The sequence below is a fragment of the Petaurus breviceps genome, unplaced genomic scaffold, assembly GCF_028583685.1.
Source record: "Petaurus breviceps papuanus isolate PSGF00001 unplaced genomic scaffold, PetGlider_PUasm1.0 189, whole genome shotgun sequence".
NCBI lineage: Eukaryota > Metazoa > Chordata > Mammalia > Diprotodontia > Petauridae > Petaurus > Petaurus breviceps.
In genome coordinates, this window is record NW_027185809.1 from 32,934,486 (window position 1) to 32,949,989 (window position 15,504).

At 38.9% G+C, this 15,504-nt stretch overlaps 1 protein-coding gene and 1 pseudogene across 1 annotated transcript in view; both read left to right on the forward strand.

Annotated features, from left to right (window-relative positions):
* Window positions 1-15,504, forward strand: part of PELI2 (pellino E3 ubiquitin protein ligase family member 2) — a 144,961-nt gene that overhangs the window by 59,307 nt on the left and 70,150 nt on the right. The window lies entirely within an intron of this gene.
* LOC138164059 (sodium/potassium-transporting ATPase subunit beta-2-like) lies at window positions 11,589-14,477 on the forward strand (annotated as a pseudogene).

The window sequence follows — 15,504 nt, forward strand, 5'->3', positions numbered from 1 at the left end:
TCTTAAATAGTGAACCTAACTTGCTAAAAAGTTGCAAAAGATTAATAAGGTTTGGCTATCACACCAGGATATTTAAATCTGAGAAAGAAAAATGTTAAATAATATCCCTTATGTATTAAAAGACCTAGAAGATCTTTATTATTTACTACAGCTACATGAGAATAAAATTAACTGTAATTAGCTCTAAGCTCTGATTGGTAAAAATTGCTGTTTAACATAAAAAGCATTTAAGACCATATTCACATAGTTCTACTCTTTTTTTTTCTTAGACCTGATTCCTATGATCAGACTAAGTAATTAGGTAAAGGATATGAACTCTCTTGTTTTAGGTTATGGAAAATTTAATTTTTTTTTTACCTAAAATTAGAAAATGTACAGAAATTTATACAAACCACTTAAAAATCACCCAAAGATATTCCCATTGACTAAAGGAATTTTGGAACTAATAGCTTTTAAAAAATACGGTGATCAGCTTTTAATTGTTTGGGATTCAATTAATGTATATTTTTTCTTCTCTCCTTTGGCTAAAACACTTTATGATACCCAAATTAGTTTTGTCAAGTAATAAGTCAGGAAAATAGAGAATGCTCACTTACCTCTGATAATCATTTAATATCTTATTTTGGCTAAAATCTGAATTAATCAAACAGGCTGCTCTGCCTCCTTTTACCCAAAAAAAAAGCTCTTTCTATGTCAGTTACTCCAGAGCCCAGATAAGGCTGGGAGTAGGATTTAAAACAGCATCCAGAGATCATAATGTCCAAAGAGACCCAGCTTTGTCTCTGAGAATACCTCTCCTTATGTTAACAAAGCCTACCTTATGGCCCTTGAGGACAAGACCCTCAATTTGAGGTACTAACTTGAGTAAAGGGACTTTTTCTTATCTTAAGATTTTCTGGGCATATACCATGTAATGGATTGTTAATGGTAAAGAAAACTGGATAATAATTTCAATTGACACTTTGTCATCTTTCTTGTTTTATTGTATTTAATTACCATTTATCCAGTTAGGAACATTACTTTCTCATACAATGATTAAACTATTATGGGGATCATAAATTTGTGTAACTCCAGCCACACCTAATTGGGATGGTCTTAGAGTGTACTTAAGCTCTCTCATCCTTTTGTTTCTTAGTCAGGACTCTCGTCCTGCACTCCATGTACAAGTAGTAAAGCTAGCAATAAATATTTCAAGTCACTCAGGTTAGTTTATGGTAAAATTTAGTTGCAACCCCATACAATTATTTAGGACAGAAAATGAGAGATAAATTATTCAGCCTCAAAAATATAGCAATTCAAAGAGATAATGTGAAAACTTTGAATTATTTTCAAAAAGTATTAAGAGATATAAAATGGGTAAAAAACACATCAGCTTACTCACTTATTTAATACTCTAAGGGGAGCCCCAAATCTCCATTCACCTTGAACCTTAACAAAATAAGCAGAACAACTTAAAATTATTGAAAATGCCATTCAGCAGTGCCAAGTCTATAGGATAGATAGTAATAGGCAGTAGAAATCAGTGTACTGAGGACACCTTTAATTCCCTTTGGGGCCATACATAGGCAACAAAATATCCTAAGAATGTATTTATCTGCTTTACAGTTATCCCCACAACAATCCCAGAAAGTACGTGTGATCATTACCTCTGTTTTACAGATGAGGAAACTGAGGCTAACAGGGATTACATGACTTACCCAGAGTCACACAGTGAATAAGTGTCTGAAGTCACATATGAACTCAGGTCTTCCTTAGTCCAGGACTAACACTCTATCCACTACAACACCTAGCATTAAATGATGTTACCAATGAGAAACCCTAAACATTTCTAAAATTTAATAGTACTTTCCTCATTCTAGTTACAAATAATTAAGCACTTATTAAGAAAACAAACGAGAGAGATAACTCTGGTATTTACAAAGAGACATTCTCTCTTTTCTCTTATCTTTTATCTAGGATGAAAAGTAACCTGGTACTTTCTCTAATAAGGTTGCTTCCCACCCTCATCCCAGGGAAAGAGGGGCAAAATGCCTCAGGCAGAAACTACCAGAGCACTTCTGTCAAGGTCTATAGTAGCACCTTACAAACCATGAAACAATTTGCACATGATAGGATTTGGCAAATGGACTAAAATGAAAGTACCTACATACGCACACTCTCTGTGCAAATGACTTAACTTCTTAATGTCCCAGGCAACTCTTTAAGACAGAAATAGCCATTTCTGCAATTACTCACTAGGCAGCACTAAGAACTTCTCTGATTAAAGGTGCTAAGTGAAGTACCATTACCAATGCTTAACGAGCAGCGTTCTCTTATGCCCAAATATTTAGATGACAATAGGCTGAGATTAATGAGGCATTAAATTCTCTGTTTGGCAAAAAAGTTTAGGATTTATATGAATTGATCCAAAAGAGCAACATGTACAATCATTTCAACAATGTAAATGACAAGATCAATAAAAGGACGCTTGTTTGTTTAAAAAAAAAAAAAAAGAATGTATTTATCTCCCTCATCAAAGCCAAAAAACCATTGTTACCTACCCTCAATTAGTAGCTATGCTAACTTCTAAGGCCATTCTACCTGTGACAACCACTTCAGGCTTCCTCCCTGTACATTTTCAGTAACCTTATGTTAAAGCCCAAATTGAAATGCTAATTAAGGTAGACCTTTCCTGTCTGATCCTATAAACTGTGTATGAAGGAACTAGGGATAATACAATTTTACATTCCAATCAACAATGAGTCATTTCCAAAATAACATCTTTTTCCCCTCTCTTACCAAAGGATAAAGCTTTTCCTGAGGCCTACAATAAACAGCTAACAGAAGTTATTTCTACTCCTTTTCATTTACCCAAAAGAATTAAAATTTTGCTATTCTATGTCTTCTAAAGGAACAATCTCAATCACTTAATGTTTTTATGGATAGTAAATATTTTTTATACTGTAAGGAACATTGAGACAGATTTCAGTAATCAAAAGTTATATCAATTCTTTTTTTCAGTTGCAACATGTGGTTAGAGGTGGAGAAGGTCCTTTTTGGATTTCTCGTGTTTACTCTCATACATCTTTGCCTGAGTGTAGCTATTCTAGGGTTTCTAGATGAGTCTTACCTCTCCCAGGTCTTAAGTGCGCATGTCGAATTTGTGCTGTGTGTTCACATAAAGGAGAAATTGAGCCAGTTGAAATGGAGAGAGGCACAGCTTTATTGGCAAGAGAGGCGTATTGTTACATGTCTCCCTAGTCCCCTCATGCTTCAGCCCTTACCCCAAAGTGCACTTGCAGAGCTCAAGAACAGCTCGTGAGGGAAGGTGGTGGTGCACTCACCCTTAGTCCCCAAGATAAATCTCAGGGTAACAGGGTACATTGTAACAGGTAACAGGGCACACAATCTGGAGACCTCAACACTTCCTCCAGTTTAGGGTCCCCTGACCACAGATAAGATCAGCACATACTGCTGAGTGCTCTGTTTCCTGTTGGAACAGACCTGAATTCAGAGAGGCTGCCCTGAGGTCCCAACACCTGAGCCCATTCAACAAGGCAATGCTTTAGCTGGTAAAGTAACAATACAAGTTTACCCAACACTTTGTCCTTTATCTCTGTATTCAAAATGCAAGAATGATAATAAGTAATTTCACGTTTACTCAATCATAGGCCAGGCATAAAGTTAAATCATGCACAAAATGCCTTCCTCATATACCTTCCCCCTCTTCCACCTCTATTAATCCTACAAGTTTAACAAGATGGCAGAGTATAAGCAGGACCTCCATGTGGCTCCGGCTTCCAGCTTCCCCAATTCATGTAAATGAGGACTCTGAACAAACTTTGGAGCTACAGAACCCACAAAATGACACAGAGAAGCTAACCTCCCACTGAGGACAGCCTGGCAGGCCAGCAGGAATTGGCCAGCACAGTGCTCTGGATGCTGAACCCAGCCCCACGTGAACCAGAAATTTTAGCCCCAGAGTGGGCCTGACCAGCCCCTGGCCGGAGGGACTCCAGATCACCAGCAGCTGTGGCTGTCTCCAGAATTATCAACACGTAGATGCGAAGGACAAAGTGAGAGGTCAGTGCAGTGCTTTGGGACTTTGGGACCCAGTACTTGGGAATGCGTCGGCTTTTGCCCCCAGAGCGAGAAGCTGCTGAGGAGCCGTGGCTGTACAGTGGCCCCCATGTGGCAGCTTAAGCTCCTGGCCTGCAGAGTATAGGGGGACCAAGTGTCCAGTCTAAGGGGTAATTGCGCTTACTTTAACCTGATTGTATCTGGATTGCGGTCTAGGGTGGAGGTCCTGGGGTGAGAGTCCAGCTTGCCAGAGTGTGTGGAGCCTTCAGCAAGGGCACCCAACTAATACCCCCGGCAGCTGAGAAAACCCCAGCATTTGGGACAAAAGGTCCCCTGTCTGGTGGCAGAGTCCTACTGTGGCAAAAAGCCCATGGGTCAAATGACTGAGGGGCTACATGGCCAGGCAAAGGAAAGAAAGCAGAGAGAAGATTCCAACATTAGACTCCTATTTTGGGGACAAAAAGGAGCAAAGCATGGAACAGGAGGAAGACAGTGAAGTCAGAACTCCTGCACCAAAAACTTCAAAGGAAAATACAAGCTGGTTACAGGCCATAGAGGACCTTAAGAAGCAGATAAGAGAAGTGGAGGAAAAATTGGGAAGAGAAATGAGAAAGATGCAAGAAAATTACAAAATGAGAGTCAGCCTGAGGAAAATACACCTTAAGAATTAGACTAACTCAAATGGCAAAAGAGGTTCAAAAAGGCAATGAGGAGAAGAATGCCTTAAAAAGCCGAATTTGCCAGATGGAAAAAGAATCTCAAAAGCTCACTGAGGAGAATCATTCTCTCAGATTTAGAGTGGAGCAAAGGGAAGCTAGTGACTTTATGAGAAATCAAGATGCTGTTAAAACAGATCCAAACAAATGAAAGAATAGAAGGCAATGTGAAATATTTCATGTGAAAAACCACTGACCTGGAAAATAGATCCAGGAGAGATAATTTAAAAATTATTGGACTACCTGAAAGCCATGATCAAAGTAAGAACCTAGAAATCATCCTCCAGGAAGTTCTCAAAGAAAACTGCCCTGATGTTTTAGAATCGGAGGGCAAAATGGGGTAAACTGTCTAATATAGAAGAGGCAAAGGAAAATGATTACAATGGAGGGGAAGAATAGGAAGGCAAAAGGGAATGGGTCAACCTTATTCCCATTGAATTTGGCTTGGGGAGGGAATGAAATACACACTAAATAGGGTATCTCACCCTCCAGGAGATTAGGAGGGGAAGGGGATGAGAGGGGGGATGATGGAAGAGAGGGCAGGCTGGCGGGAGGGAAGTTGGAAGCACCCACTTTTGAAAAGGGACAGGATCAAAGTAGAGAATAGAACAAGTGGGAGGTGGGATAGGAGGGAGGGAAAACATAGTCAGTCTTTTACAATATATCTACTATGTTATTGTTTTGCATTAGCCACACATGTACAACCTATACTTAACTGCTTATCTTCCCAGTAAGGGTGGGTGAATAGGGAGGAAGGGAATGAATCTGGAATTCAGAGTTTTAAAATAAAATATTCAAATCAAATATATACATATATGTGTACTATTATTAATACTATTTTACTTGTAATTGGGAAATAAGATATACAGGCATTGGGGCATAGAGATCCACCATGCCTTACTGGAAAAATCGAAAGGGGTAGTAGGGAGAAAATATGGGAGTCAACAGATTGGAGAAGGGGATATCCTGTGGGACTGATATTTGGGGGCAGTGGGTAGGGGAAAAATGGGGAGAAAATTTGTAACTCAAAATCTGGTGGAAATGAATCATGTAAATCAGAAGTTAATAATGCATTTGAAAAAGAAAAAAAAAATCCTACTAGTTTAAAACCTAATTTGGCAAATGGATGTTATTTCTTTAAAAAATTACAATATATCCATGTGACAATCAACACTTTTTTCTCACACACAATTTGTTTTGGTAACTTTGAAGCCTGGATAATCTTTGCTGTTTAAAGCTAAATAAGAATTGAGAATATCAACTACCAAATATTTACATTCATAAGAATTTGCACATACTGATATTCAGAGTGAGATATGTAATATCAAGTACAGTTTAAATTTGTGATCTATTCAAATTTGAACAAGAAAAGCTTTGTTTTCTTGAATCTAAAGCTTAAATTTTTTGAGCTACATGTCAGCATTATAATTCTTTTTAGGGTGAAAGTTAACAATTTATCCTAACTATGACTTACAAACCTATTTAAGGTGAATGAGAAATGGGAAAGAAAACTTTCAGTGTGTTAGTAGAAGCCTCTAATCTAATTTTTGTTTTTGCCATTTCTTCAAGAATCGACTTTTTAAGCCCTAATATAAGATACTATGTAAATAATGGAGAGTCTTCTCCCTGTAACATCCCTCAGAAATGAAAAGGCAACAGTCAATGACTATATTTCCATTCAAAAAACTTAAAACTTAAACATTTTTATCATTTCCTGTAAATGTGGATCCTCCCATTCTTTTAACTTAATAAGGCTACATTATAGAGACAGAGCAAAACTATTGTCCTTCAATATTATATGATTATACCTGTAGCTACACTTTCATAAGGAGAGGCATTGTTTTTTCACTCCATTTCCATTGTTCTTAATTTCTTAGGTACTTCTAAAGAAACATAAACTGATAATGCCTTTGCCTACACTGGCAAATTATTTCTGTCTTTCTGTGAAACCTATTTACAAAAATAAAAAGAGGATTTTGATTTGGATCCATATATCACAAGGGCAATTAGCTTCTGCCTTATTTATATACCCTAAAAATTTTTAAGCATCATTAAAAGTGGGTATACACCAGTAGAATAACAATTTGAAAAAGTACATGTTCGCAAATAAAGTAACGGAAAAGTTCTCCCCCTTAATTATGTAGAGGCGAGGTTGTGCTTATATTTTTTTTTAGACACTGATGAATGACCACTGAAGATGCCAACACAGAATGTCAGGCATGTTCCACCAGTTGCAGAAACAGAGGATCCCTTACAAGGACAACCCCAGAAGAAATAATTTGGCGTCCCACCTTTTCACAGAATGATACAGCCTTCTAAATGGAACATTACACAATGACAGATTTTAGAGGAGCCTGCAGTTCAAGAATTATCTGATTTCCTAATAAGAACTGACTTCTGGACTTTTTAAATCACAGGACTAATTGCCTCCCTCTTAATGTCAGTAACTGTGTCTTCTATGTTAGGTGGGATACAAACTGCTCCATTTGTGAATGAATTTGCATGGAATGTTACCTTGCATTTGAAAACTCAAGACCAGACTCCTTCTCCAATGTAATTGTGGATACACATATCTATGTATGAATTTTTAATTGCATTGATTTTGCCTTTGCTCTATATATATCTAGTAGAGAACTTGTTGAACAATCTTTTTTTGCCTTTTTCCAACTAATTTCACTTATGCTTGCTATCAAACATCAAAGGTATATATGCATTGCATCACATTTCTGATGTCTTAAAAAAAGGGGGGAGGAATTTTTGTAAGATTTCTTGTTACTAAATTCACTGCCCTAATATTTGCTAATGGTTCCAGCTGCAGTGTTCGTAATCTAAACTGCACACAATAGGTTAATGAATTAACAAAAAATGTTTCTGGAGCCATTAAGACACAACATGAGATAGATAAGAATCTATTATATAACATCAATTTATTACAATAATCAGTATTATGCTTCGGTATGAGTTAAAAGCATTAAAAATTCAACTGTTACTCAGATGTGATTATAAGTACACATATATTTGTGCTACCCTTAGCTTATATAATTCTTCTCATCCCAATACCACATTGGACAGGATCAGAGCCCACATATTGGGAGCGTGGCGTAATTTCATTATCACCTTGGAAATTAAAAGATTTCAATCAGATTATTAAGATATTGAATGTAGTGAGATTCCTGGAATTGACCAAGTAGGAGTTACAAAAACAATTATTGATACATTGAAAAAATTTATGATAGTCTGTTGTATATTTGGACCTTGCATTATAGGAATTATAACACACAATATTAAAACTTTAGGCACTGAATTACATGCCTTTAAACTTCTTAAAAAAGGGGGAAATGTTGGGAGCCAAAGAGGCCAGATCCAGGACTCAGATAAAGATCTCAGTGTTCCCTATAGAAGGCCCTTCAAGATGAGGCTTTGTTAAGCTTGCTCCTTGGGTCTTTTGATATGGGTTACACTGGAAAGGATGTTGTTTGAGTTCTGAGACCAGTAGGCTCTGCCCCAAGACTTTAGTTGTCCAAAACCAAAATATTTGAATTCTTAGGTGGTAGCAGTTCCTATGCAGATGTACTTGATGATGCCGCTTTGGTTTCTGGCCTTGAAGCCAGCTCTCAAGAGCATCCTTTGTAATGTGACTGCACATGAAAGGAGTTAACTGACTTTTCCTAAGACTTACTGGCACCTAGAGAACGAAAGCCTTACTGCCATGCTACTTCCAGGATATGACAGACTAAGATAATGATAAGAATAATTTAGTCCCCTTCTTTTGTCTCATTGCTCTATAAAAACCTTGTCCTTAGGATTAATAAATGGAGTTCATGGTTCTTCCTACCCACATGGCCTGGTCATTTCTTATTCACATCTCCGGTCATGCTAAGTGCTGGACACTGAGTAGCCCATGACAGAAGCTAATACATACCTTATTAGTGACCCAGTTTTAATTACCAAATTTGAGGGTAATTTATAGGAGTCTTATTCAACAAGGTGGGTACTAGCATTGACAATGTAGTAAACTTACAGTAAACATTTCAGCTGCTAAACCTAGGGAAAATAGAAAATCTTTGTGTTCACCCCACTCCCTGCTGGCCCCACTCCAGTTTTCCTTTTGTTTCCTAGTCAAAGTATTTAGAAAACAACATACTAAGTGAAAAGTAGGGTGTTTCAGAGGATAGTTGCCTTCAAAAATGAGTAAGACCTGGGTTCCAAATTCCTTGCATACATATTAATATTTCATTGGCATTAGATGACTGCCGTGGGCTACTCAGCGTCCAGCACTTAAACATGACCGGAGATGTGAAGAGAAATGATCAAGCCATGTGGGTAGTTTAGGGAAGAACCATGAACTCCATTTAATGATACTCTAAACAAGGTTTTTAAAGATAAAGCAGACAAAGATTCAAGTACTCTTATCAATAGCTTAGTCTGTCATATCCTGGAGTATTCTTATCATTATTTTAATCTGGCATATCCTGGAAGTAGCTCAGAATTGAATAAGGCCATATTACCTATTCACCAAAAAGTCTTAGGAAAGGTCACTTAGTTCCTATCTTATGCTAAACATAACAAAGGATGTTCAAGAGCAGACTTCCAAGCTGGAAGCCAAAGCTGCATCATCAAGGACATCTACATAGGAACTGACAAGAATCAAATATTTTGGCTTAGTACAAATTCCCCTCTTTTTAAAGGCATGTAAATCTGTGCCTAAAGTTTTACTATAGTGTGTCATAATTCGCATAATTCAAGGTCTAAATATACAACAGACTAATATGATGATTAATATAGGGAGTGTGTATATATATATACATATATACACACACATATATATGTATATGTGTGTATGTATGTGTGTGTGTGTGTATATATATATATATATATATATATATATATATGTGGAGAGAGAGTTACTATATTCTGAAATGGAGAGATTTTTTTTTAATGTATCAAAAATTGTTTTTGCAACTCTTGGGTCAATCCCAGGAATCTCACTATGTTCAGTATGTTAAGAATTTGATTGAAACCATTTTGTTTCCAGGGTGATATTGGAATTATGCCACGCTTCCAATAAGCAGGCTCTGATCCTGTCCCATGTGGTATTGGGATGAGAGGAATTATATAAGCTAGGAGTAACAGAAATATATGTGTATTTATAATCAACATCTAAGTAACAATTGAAGTTTTAATGCTTTTAACTCATACTTAAGCATAATACTAATTGCTATAATAAATTGATCTTATACAAGAGATCTTTATATCATGTTGTGTCTTAAAGGCTATAGAAATATTTTTTTGATAATTCGTTAACCTGTTGAGAAGTTTGGATCGCAAACATAGCAGTTGAAACCATTAACAATATTAGGACAGTGAATTTAGTAACACGAAATCTGACAAACCTTTTTCCCCTTTTTAAAAGATATCAGATATGTATATTCCCTTGATGTTGGATATCAAGCATAAGTGAAATTAGTTGTAAAAAGTAAAATAAAGATTGTTCAACAAGATCTCTACTAGATAGATACATTGAGCAAAAGTAAAATCAGTGCAATTAAAAGTTCATACATAGATAGGCGTATCCATAATTACATTGGAGAAGGAGTCTGGTCATGGGTTTTTCTAACTGCTCCAACAGATTGATTTTTTACAGCATGACTTATCTATAGTCTTGGATTTTCAAAGCCATGGTAGCATTCCTTGCTAATATATTCAGAAATGGAGCAGTCTGTATCCCACTTAAAATAGAAGACACAGTTGCTGAAATTAAGAGGGAGGCAATTGGTTCTGTGATTTAAAAAGTCCAAAAGTCAGTTCTTATTAGAAAATCAGCTATTACCCCGCACTGCTGAGAAGCTGAGCTTTCACCCTGTGACCCCCGCCCCAAGTCCTTGGCTGCTTCCCACACAGCTGCACCCTCCTTCCCAGTCCTCCTACACCCGCAGCATTCAGCCGCCGCCATCTTCGTCTGCCTCTTCCTTTCACCAGGGGCTCTGTGCATCGTCGGCCTTTCTACTTTTGCCTTCAACAGCTCTAACTCAAGATTTCGGGGACCCTCCCTTACTCCACGTGGTTTCTTCACACCCCAGCTCTCATTACATTCTCATCGGGTCGCTTATTTTACACCCGCTGTTGCTTCTCTGACCTGTTTTGTGGGGTCATCGCTGCAGTTCCCCATTTGGGCTTTGCTCCTCTCCACTCCACGTTGACTGCACCCCCTTTTTTGTTGCCTTTAGTTTTGTGCCTAGTGCCTTTTTTCTCCATCTCCACTGTAGCCTCTGGTGCTCCTGCTCCCTCTGCAGGGCATTGCACCAAAGAATCCAAGGCAATGCCTCCGGCCAGACAGGCTCAGCTCCCTAGGGGTCTTCCTAGCCCATTGCGCATCAGCTTTCCCGGAGGTCCCCCCCATGCAGCACCCCTGCTAGCGCCCCTTCTCCCTGCCTCTCTGTAGCAGCAAGCACCCCAGCGTCGCCAGGGTGGCTGCCAACACAGATTCTTAGATCTGCTTTGTTAAAGGAAAGCAACTCAAAGTGGGTTAACAAGCTTACTTTAATCAGTCAAATATGTATCGTTTACCTAGTTCAGGGGAAAAAGGTCAGCACCCCGAACTTCAGAGTATACAGACAGAATTATCAAGACAGAGAAACAGATCAAGTAGACAGGTTTCCAAATTGTCCAACCATTACATCCAGACCAAATCAACATTTGAGTTTTTCAAAGCCGGGGGCTGTCAACAACGGCTTCTCAGAGTCTCATCTGATCAAATCACAGAACACTCCTTAAAGTGAGCTCCAAAGCAAAGCCTCACATCAGGGATTATATAGCCTTCTCCTGGGTCAGAGAATGTAACCATCCTCTTGACCCACTGCCCAATCACACAGCATTAAGGTGTGGGCATTCCTGAAAACCAAGCCTCCTGCCACAGGTTCCATGTGATTACATTCAGCCTATTAGGAGGCAGAGTGTATTTTCAAATCAAGGAAGGTTCTCAGTCTCTTAAGGCTACCAAAGGGCCTAAGGGCAGGGAAGATCTTTAAATTTGCATTTCCATTACACTCTGTCCCCCTTCTCCAGGCCTGCCTAGCCCCCAGCCCCAGAAATGGTCAATGAAAAGGAGAAGAAGACCAGTGGACAGGTGTTGGAGGAATGGAAAGAGTTCGTGTGGAACCCGCGGACTCACGAGTACATGGGCCGTACTGGGAGCAGTTGGGCCTTCATTCTCCTCTTCTACCTTGTCTTCTATGGGTATTTAACTGCTTTGTTCTCCCTTACCATGTGGGTCATGCTGCAGACTGTCTCAGACCACATTCTCACATACCAGGACCAGTTTGCAACACTGGGCCTGATGATTCGTCCCAAGACAGAGAACCTTGAGGTTTTGGTCAACCTCAGTGACACCAAGAGCTGGAGACAGCATGTGCAGATAACTCGATAAATTCCTGGAGCCCTACAATGACTCTATCCAGGCCCAGAAGAATGATGTCTGCCACCTGGGGCACTATTATGAACAACCCGGCAATGGGTTCTCAACTATCCCAAGCGGGCTTGTCAGTTCAACAGTACACAGCTGGGTGACTGTTCAGGGCTTAGCGACCCTACCCACTATGGCTACAGTACTGGCCAGCCCTGTGTCTTTATCAAAATGAACCAGGTCATCAACTTCTATACAGGAGCCAATCAGAGCATGAATGTTACCTGTGCAGGGAAGAGGAATGAGGATGCCAAAAATCTTGGTGACTTTGCTATGTTCTCTGCCAATGGCAACATTGACCTGATGTATTTTCCCTACTATGGCAAGAAGTTCCACGTGAATTATACACAGCCTCTGGTGGTTGTGAAGTTCATGAATGTGACCCCCAACGTGGAAGTAAATGTTGAGTGCCGAATTAATGCAGTCAACATTGCCACTAATGATGAGAGTGACAAATTTGCTGTCTGAGTAGCCTTCAAACTCCAAATAAAAAAGACCTGAGTCTACTCACTGCTGCCCTCCCTCTCCCTCTCCCTGTCCTCCAGGGCTTTACAGAATGTGCTTTCTGGATGCCTCCTTCCCTGCCTGATGTCCTTTCCCAGCCCCTCCCCAAACCCCTCCTTTCCCCAAAGGTATTTTTTACCACAGAGCTCTTAATTCCATCCACTCTTTCTCAACTCCCATCCTAGTTGGGTGGTAGCCATTTTGGTTCCCTGGAAGGAAACCTTCTCCCAATGTTGGTAAGTGAGAAGTTTAGAGCAGGGAGGCCATCTTTTGCCCCTTTACTGACAAATTTGTTTCCAATGCCTTCCAGGCTTTTGTATGGTGAAATACTACAATTACCCCTCCGTCCCTCCTTTTTCCTATTTCTATGGGCACAACAAAATGTTCCCTCTTCTCAGTTTTCATGGTTTCCCTAGCAGTAGTGGTGGTGAGAGTATCCTGTCAGTGAGGGACACTCATCTCCCCTTTCCCTTTTACCATCCATCTTAATGACTTGGATAATATGTTTGGGAACCTATCTGGGACCCTCCTTTCTCCCATACTTAATCCTGCCATTTTTCCCATCTGCTTTCCTCAACCAAAGCTCTTTAGGTTGCCATTTTTGAGTTGAAGATGGGGTTTGTCCAACTTTTTCCTCTCATTCATTTTCCATACTCCACTTCTTACTGAAGCCTTTAAATTGCCATTTCTAGGTCTCCTTGTTCTCCAATTCCTTACCCCCTTCTCCATAAGGTCTGAGCTGAAAAAATGGGGTGTCCTGTCCCCTCCCTTGGGCTCTAAAGGGGAGTATTTAAGAATAGAGAAGTGATTTTGTTTCTTGACTGAAAATTCCCAAACTGTCCCTACCTCATTCCTTTTGGATACTTTCCATAACTTGCTATCTGCTGCTCCAAAAGACATTTTTATCTCTGTATAATTTCCTTATAAACATTTACCTAGAGCATTTCCCCATCTCCCACCCCCAGGTCCATTTTCCAGTGCTTTGGGTGGCCATCTTGAATTGGCTTTCCCTCCCTGTTGGCCACCTTGGAAAACCTCATCTGGCCATGGTAATATGCCGTCTTTCCTGTGCCCCTCCCCAGTCTAGTTTTTCTTAGCAAATTACTGGATGATTACTAGCATTCCCTTTCCACTTAATATAAACCTGAAAGTTTTAAGTCCCCCTATCAATTTGGAAATGGCTTCTTCTACTCCAAATCCCCCTCTGCCTTTTTAGCCCTGTAATTCCCATAACGTGTTTAAAAAGGTCCCTTCTCAGAAGTATTTTTTTCAATCACAGAAGTGTTTTAATAATTCCCTTCCTTTTTTCCATCCCAAATCTATTCCCTATTAATGCTGCACTCTCTTTCCTTGGATCTGTCCCTTTTCTCTTGAAATCATGTCAAGGCCTGGGTTCAAATCCTGCCTTTGATACTTAAACCTGTGTGACCATGGGAAAATTTCTTAATCTTTTTTGAACCTCAGTTTCCTCATCTGTAAAATGGGGATAACACCTGTAGTACCTATCTCACAGGGTTGTTGTGAGGTTAAAATGAGATAATGTATGTAAAACATGTTTCAAAACATAACCAGATATATAAATGTCAACTCTTATTATTCTGTCTCACCCACCTCTGTTCCCATTTTCCCTTACCTCGGACCCCCAGAGGTCTGTCTCTATAGTTATTTAATGCCTGTGTCAGATCTACTGTAAAAGATAAAAGTACAATACAATGAGAGATTATATACATATACATATATATGTATATATATATATATCACAAAAAAAAAAAGAATATCGGCTGTTTCTTGAAGTGCAGGATCCTCTGAAGTCTGTCATTGTGTAATGTTCCATTAGAAGGCTGTATCATTCTGTGAAAAGGTGGGGACACCAAGCCATTTCCTCTTGGGTTGTCCTTGGAAGGGATCCTCTGATCCTCTTCTCTGTTTCTGCATCTGATGGAACACGTCTGGACATTCTGTGTTGGCATCTTCAGTGGTCATTCATCAGTGTATTAAAAAAAATATAAGCACAACTTCGCCTCTACATAATTAAGGGGCAGGTCTTTTCCACTACTCTATTTGGGAATATGTACTTTTTCAAATTGTTATTCTGCTGGTGTATACCCATTTTTAATGATGGTTAAAATTTTTTAGGGTATATCAGGCAGTAGCTAATTGCTCTTGTGGTGTATTGGTCCAATCCAAATCCTCTTTTTATTTTTGCAAATAGGTTTCACAGAAAAATTGAAATGATTTGCCACTGTAGGCAAGGGCATTACCAGTTTTTGTTTCTTTAGGGGTACCTAAGAATGAAGAACAATGGAAATGGAGCGAAAAAAACAATGCTTCTCCTATAGAAGTGTAGCTACAGGTGTAATCATATAAAATTGAAGAACAGTAATTTTGCTCTGTCTCTGTAGCCTTATTAAGTTAAATGAATGGGAGGTTTCACAGTTACAGGAAATAATAAAAATGTTTTTAAGTTTTAAGTTTGTTGAATGGAAATATAGTCATTGACTGTTGCCTTTTCATTTCTGAGGTATCTTACAGGGAGAAGACTCCTTTATTTACATAGTATCTTATATTAGGGCTAAAATAGTCAATTCTTGAAGAAATGGCAACAACAAAATTAGATTAGAGTTTTCTAGTAATACACTGAAAGTTTTCTTTCCCATTTCTCATTCACCTTAAATAGGTTTGTAAGTCATAGTTATGATAAATTAACCTTCAACCTAAAAAGAACTATATATAATGCTGACATATGGCTCAAAAATTAAATTT